Here is a 7,454-nt window from a genome sequence, read left to right as displayed (position 1 = left end):
CGGGTGCCCATTCTCCAAGGCGGACTTTGGGACAGGCTGCACCGAAAAGTGGCCAAGCAGAGGCTGATAGCTAACCATAGGGAGGGCCTCAACCAGGACCTTGGGTTCATGTCACACTGCAGGTCACACTACAGACATGCCTACGCGCGCACACACACACACACTTCTACAGACACACACACTCCCAAATGCACCCTCTCACAGACTTCGACAAATTACACACACACACGTATAAACACTCTCTCTCACAGACACTCACAACCTCTCACCCTAGAGACACACATGCACACACTCACACGTGCACCCTCTCATAGACTTAGACCACCTTAGACACACACACATATACACTCTCTCTCACAGACACTCACAAACCCCCACCCCAGATACACACACACAAAAGAAACCCCACATACACGTATATATTTGTGGGATGAATTTGTACTTGCAGAGTTACATTGTACTTTCTCAAAAACTGCATGAATCCATGTAAGACTCTGTTAACTCACTTTTTAGATTAGAATCAGTGTAAACATTATGGCACAGACAGGGAACACGGGGGCTAACACCTTCAACAACTCAACATCTTATCTGCGCTGACACCAATTGTTACAGTTAACCTGAGAATGTAACTTCTAAAAAGGATTTTGTGATTTACATATGAAAGAAGTGAAACTATCATGGTCATTCTAACAGATGGGAGACTTAACAGACAATCAAGGTATTTTTCAATGTATAATTTCAGTTACATCCCACTGTAAACTTTTGCTATAAATTCTGTCTCTTACAATTGTGCACTCCACAACCACCTGATGAAGAAGCGGTGCTCCGAAAGCTAGTGCTTCCAATTAAACCTGTTGGACTATAACCTGGTGTTGTGTGATTTGTAACCCGTTGATGAAGCACTAGCAGAATGCGCTCTCTTGGTCAGATTCACCGACGTCAAGCCGGTGTTCTTCTCTGACCACTGCCTCCTGCTGGCCGACTGTCACCTACAGGACGAGCAGCGGGCTGGTAAGGGAACGTGGAAGCTGAACACAAAGCTGTTGACCTCGGGAAACATTGGGGAGCTCAAGAGGGACTACGCAGGTTGGAGAACCGTGAAGCCCCTCTTTGAGTCCCCAGCGGACTGGTAGGAAACAGTAAAAGGGAACATCAAGAGGTTCTTCATCCTCAAAGGTGTTCAGGAGGCGAGAGAGAGGCGGGGAAAACTATCCCAGCTCCAGGAAAGTATGCAGAACCTGCTCTTGCTGCAGACGATGGGGGTCGATGTCACGGAGGGCCTCAAGGAGGTGAAGGGCCAGCAAGTCTTGCTCTTTGCCTTGGAGGCCTCCAAGATAATCTTCTGGTCCAGGGTCCGCTGGGTGGAGCAGGACGAGACGTGCTCACGTTTCTTCTTCCAGAAGGTGCACAAAGAGAGCTCTGTGCTCAGCAGCCTGAAGGAAGAAGATGGCTCGATAATGTCATCTCAGGCTGACGTCATGAGGATCAGTAAATCCTTCTATGCCAGTCTGTATGACGCGAAGCCGACCGATAGTGCGGCCTCCCAGTCATTCCTGTCCTCTATCACGGAGGCCTTAGACGACAGAACACAGGAGAGGCTGGACCAGCCACAATCTCTGGACGAGCTGACCAAGGCCCTCGAGTCCTTCGAAAAGAATAAAACTCCCGGAAGCGACGGCTTACCAGTCGAGCTCTATTCCGATCTGTGGGACTTGATTGGCCAGGACCTGCTGGAGGTGTATGTCAGTATGCTTCGGGCAGGTACCATGAGTGAATCCATGAGGAAAGGCATCATCACCCTCATCTACAAGTGGAAGGGGGAGAGGGAGGAACTCAAAAATTGGCGACCAATCTCACTGTTGAATGTGGATTACAAAATTCTGTCAAAGATAATCGCCAACCGGGTCAGGTCTGCTCTGGGGTCAGTGATTCACCCTGACCAAACCTGTGCTGTGCCGGGCAAGAAGATCGCTGAGAGTCTCGCACTCCTCAGGGATACGATCACCTACGTGCAGGACAGAGGGTTGGACACCTGCCTGATCAGACTGGACCAGGAGATAGCCTTTGACAGGATATCACACAGGTATATGAGAGATGTTCTCTCTAAAATGGGCTTTGGAGAGGGAATCTGGAATTGGATCAGACTGCTCTACACCAACATTGTCAGTGCAGTCTCAATCAATGGGTGGGAATCAGGTAGCTTCCCAGTCAGATCTGGAGTCAGGCAAGGCTGCCCTCTCTCTCCTGCCTTGTTTGTGTGCTGCATAGAGCCATTTGCTGAGTCCATTAGGAAGGATGCGAGCCTGAGAGGGGTGATTATTCCTGGCAGCGGGGGCCTGCAGGTTAAGGTCTCCCTGTCGCTGTTTTCTGCTCAGGTCCACTGTCCGTGCACAGACTCATGTGCATATGTGACCAGTTCGAACAGGCCTCGGGGGCCAAGGTAAACCGAGGCAAGAGCGAGGCCATGCTCTTCGGGAACTGGGCCGACCAATCCTCGATCCTCTTCACCGTCAGGACCGACCACCTGAAGGTGCTGGGTATTTGGTTCGGGGGGGCTGGGGCGTGCGCCAAGTCTTGGGGGAATGTATTAGCAAAGTGAGGCAGAAAATGGGCAGATGGAAGCTACGGTCATTCTCCATCGCGGGAAAAAGCCTGGTCATCAGGTGTGAGGCACTGTCATTGCTATTATACATGGCACAGGTCTGGCCTATTCCCAGAACCTGTGCCGCTGCAGTCACCTGGGCCATCTTCCAGTTTATATGGAGGTCAAAGATGGACCGGGTCTGAAGGGACTCGCTGTACAAAGATCTGGGCAACGGGGGAAAACATACACCCAATGCCACCCTCACCCTGATGGCCATCTTTGTGTGTGGCTGCATCAAGCTGTGCATGGATCCCCGGTACGCAGACACCAAGTGTCACTACATACTGAGATTCTACCTGTCCCCGGTGTTGCGAAGGATGGGCCTGGCCTCGCTGCCGTGGAACGCTCCGAATAGTTGGATCGTTCCGTATCACCTGTCCTTCGTGGAGAAGTTTATGAAGAAAAACACCTTTGACCACAAGTCCATCAGGAAGTGGTCAGCACGTACTGTCCTTGAGACCTTTTGGGAAAAAACCGGGCAGATCCTATCGAGCAGTTCCCTGAGCAGACTGTCAAAGCCATTTGGCAGAATGCCTCATCGCTAGAACTTTCCAACAAGCACCAAGACATGGCTTGGCTGGTGGTGAGAAGGGCTCTGCCTGTGAGATCCTTTATGCACGCCAGGACTCTCAGCCGCACCGCACGCTGCCCTCGAAGCGGCTGCGGGGGGGACGAGACTGTCACACACCTCCTTCTGGAATGTGCCTACGCAGAAGAAGTCTGGAGAGGAATGCAGTAGTGTTTTTTTTAGATTAGATTAGATTACATTACAGTGTGGAAACAGGCCCTTCGGCCCAACAAGTCCACACCGACCCGCCGAAGCGAAACCCACCCATACCCCTACATTTACCCCTTACCTAACACTACGGGCAATTTAGCATGGCCAATTCACCTGACCCTGCACATCTTTTGGACTGTGGGAGGAAACCGGAGCACCCGGAGGAAACCCACGCAGACACGGGGAGAACGTGCAAACTCCACACAGTCAGTCGCCTGAGGCGGGAATTGAACCCGGGTCTCAGGCGCTGTGAGGCAGCAGTGCTAACCACTGTGCCACCGTGCCGCCCACATTGTTTGTCGAGGTTCGTCCCGAGCAGAGCAGTGATGCGGGACTTCGTGCCCTACGGCCTGTTCCCCGGGACGCACACCGAGACGAACATCAACTGTGCCTGGAGGATCATCAACTCGGTGAAGGACGCTCTCTGGGCGGTCTGAAACCTGTTGATCTTCCGGCTGAAGGAGTTGACCCTGACTGAGTGTTGCAGACTGGCACATTCCAAGGTCCAGGACTACATGTTGAGGGACACATTGAAGCTTGGGGCAGCTGCCGCCAATGCGCGGTGGGGAAAGACCACCGTGTAACATCTGCCTGCCTAATGAAGAACAGGGAGCCCGCGCAGTCATTTGGGCTCTGCTGACGCCTCAGCTAAAAATGTAATCGTACCGACCTGTAAATAGGAATGATTACTCTGTTTCGGTATGCAAACAAATGGAATGTTTACATATGTATGGCATGTCCAACTGTACAGACCATTAAAGTATTTTATGAATAAAGTATATTTTTGAAATAAAAAAAACAGTTGTGGGTAAATGACCCCAGTGAGGAGCTGGATAGCTACCTCAGCCCAGCGAGGGTCCAGCAGTTCGTGCTCACCAAGGGGATGCAGACAGCTACCCCAGAGACAGGACAGTCAAATGGACAATGGTAACCCCATAAACTGGGGGTTAAAGAAAGTTCCTTTGCTATCGTATAACAGGAGTCCCACTCAGAAGGTGGGTTCTGCTGAAGCCACAGCTAAATACTAAAAGACTGGATGGTTAATAAACAGAACTGTAAATACGATAACTGTAAATTCGATTCATTCAATCTGTTCTCTGTAATGTTAAGACATGCAATGTGTATATATATATGAACGACATGACCAATTGTACAGGTACCAAAGATTTATTTCTATGAATAAAGTATATTTTGAAATTAAAAAAAGCACTATCAGAATGCGGATTACAAAATTCTGTCAAAGGTTATCGCCAACCATGTCAGGTCTGCTCTGGGGTCAGTGATTCACCCTGACCAAACCTGTGCTGTACTGGGCAGGAAGATCGCTGAGATCTCACACTCCTCAGGGATACAATCACCTACGTGCAGGACAGAGGGTTGGACACGTGCCTGATCAGCCTGGACCAGGAGAAAACCTTTGACAGGTTATCACACAGGTATATGAGAGATGTTCTCTCCAAAATGGGCTTTGGGGAGGGAATCTGCAATTGGATCAGACTGCTCTACACCAACATTGTCAGTGCAGTCTCAATCAATGGGTGGGAATCAGATAGCTTCCCAGTCAGATCTGGAGTCAGGCAAGGCTGCCCTCTCTCTCCTGCCTTGTTTGTGTGCTGCATAGAGCCATTTGCTGAGTCCATCAGGAAGGATGCGAGCCTGAGAGGGGTGACTATTCCTGGCAGCGGGGACCTGCAGGTTAAGGCCTCACTGTACATGGATGACGTCGTTGTTTTCTGCTCGGATCCACTGTCCGTGCGCAGACTCATGTGCATATGTGACCAGTTCGAACAGGCCTCGGGGGCCAAGGTAAACCAAGGCAAGAGCGAGGCCATGCTCTTCGGGAACCGGGACGACTAATCCTCGATCCCCTTCACCGTCAGGACCGACCACCTGAAGGTGCTGGGTATTTGGTTCGAGGGGGCTGGGGCATGCGCCAAGTCTTGGGGGGAGCGTATCAGCAAAGTGAGGCAGAAACTGGGCAGATGGAAGCTTCGGTCGCTCTCCATTGAAACGTTAGCTTGCTCTCTCCATGGATACTGCCTGATCTGCTGTGATTTTTCGCATTTTTTGTTTTCAGTGATCATTAAATTATTGCTGGCACTTATCAGGATGAGGGCTTTAGCTCCTCAATCCTGTTTCAACATTTACAGAGTATTTTGGTTGATCTGTTACCTAACTCCAAATAAACCATCTCTGTCCCATGCCCCTTAAAAGATATTGTCAACAATAATCTGAAAATATAAGAAGTAGGAGCAGGAGCAGGCCGTTCAGCCTGTCAAGACTGTACTTGCATTCTATCAGGTCTCAACTTCTGTTTCATGCCAGCTCCTCAGAGTCCTCAACTCTCTAATATTTCAAAAATCCATGCACCCCTTTGATTACTTTCAGCAATGCAGTCTCCAGAACTCCCCAATTTAGAGAATTCCAGATATTCACCAATCTTGGAAAGATGAAATTCTTCTGCAGCTCAGTTTTAAATGGGTGTCCCCTTATTCTGTCACTTTATCCCCTCGTTTTAGATTTCCCCAAAGTGGAATTACAATTTTAAAATCAATAATTTCTCTGGCATCAATTGCTTTTTATTGTTTCTGTCACCCTTTGTGCAAAGAAATGCTTCCTGTTGTTATTCCTGAAATGTCTAGCTCTAATCTTTCTCCTTTACGAGTAGATTAGATTACTTACAGCGTGGAAACAGGCCCTTCGGCCCAACAAGTCCACACTGACCCACGGAAGCGCAACCCACCCAGACCCATTCCCCTACATTTACCCCTTCACCAATCACTACGGACAATTTAGCATGGCCAACTCACCTAACCTGCACATTTTTTTGGATTGTGGGAGGAAACCAGAGCACTCAGAGGAAACCCACGCAGACACGGGGAGAATGTGCAAACTCCACACAGAGAGTCGCCTGAGGTGGGAATTGAACCCGGGTCTCTGGCACTGTGAGTGCAACAGTGCTAACCACTGTGCCACTCCTTTGTCCATGGCTTACTAACTAGTAGAAATGGTTTAGCTCTATTGACCATATCTGTTCACCCTAATATCCTGCACACTTTGGTTAAATCACACCTTAGTCTGGGGATACATTCCTGGTTTGTTTAATTTCTCCTTGCAACTTGCGGTGTCCATGAAATCATTCTGATAAACCGATACCACACTTCCTCCAAGGTCAATACATCCTTATTATGGTATAACCCAACCAAATTCTCCAAGTGTGGTCTAACCAGAGCTTTCTACTTGGCAATCAAACTAATAGTAAGCATGTCTAATATCTAATCATCTCTGTAGTGATGAAATAATGAAGGTCTGGCTAATCAATGCATATGTTGACAGCACACATTGTTAATATTGCAGGCAATGGTTAAGTGCATTGATAAATAATAGCAAACATGATCTTCTACTTACATCAGTGCCAAATGAGAGGACCATTTCTTTATGAATGTAAATCCATGAATAACACAGTGCCATGTTAAAATATGTTTATTTTCTTACAAATGTTAACAAAACAAAGAACCTGAACATTCGGGGCATGGTTGTTGTGGCAAATTGGTGCTCACAGAGTCACAAAGACATACAGCATAGAAACAGGCCCTTCCACAATGTCTGATCAACAAACACCAAGCTACACTAATCCCAATTACCTGCACTTTGTCCAAAGCCCTGGCATTTTAAGTGCTCATCCAGATGCTTCTTAAATGTTGTAGTAGAAAGTGAGGACTGCAGATGCTGCAGAGTTGAGAGTGTGTTGCTGGAAAAGCACAGCAGGTCAGGCAGCATTCGAGGAGCATGAGAATCAATGGTTCGTGCATAAGCCCTTAATCTTGATGAAGGGCTTATGCCCAAAACGTCGATTCTCCTGCTCCTGTCCTTTGATGCTGTGCCTGTTTCTATGCTGTATGTCTTTGTGACTCTATGAGCACCAATTTGCCACTTCTTAAATGTTGCAAAAGTATTTGTCTCCACCACCCTCTCAGTCAGCTCATTTCATATTTCTATCACACTTTGGGTGAAAATTCTCTCCTCAGATCC

Source organism: Chiloscyllium plagiosum, unplaced genomic scaffold, assembly GCF_037043375.1.
Source record: "Chiloscyllium plagiosum isolate Xiang-an unplaced genomic scaffold, Cpla_swu_hap1 HiC_scaffold_7, whole genome shotgun sequence".
NCBI classification, from domain to species: Eukaryota; Metazoa; Chordata; class Chondrichthyes; order Orectolobiformes; family Hemiscylliidae; genus Chiloscyllium; species Chiloscyllium plagiosum.
Note: the sequence above shows the minus strand (reverse complement) of the source record.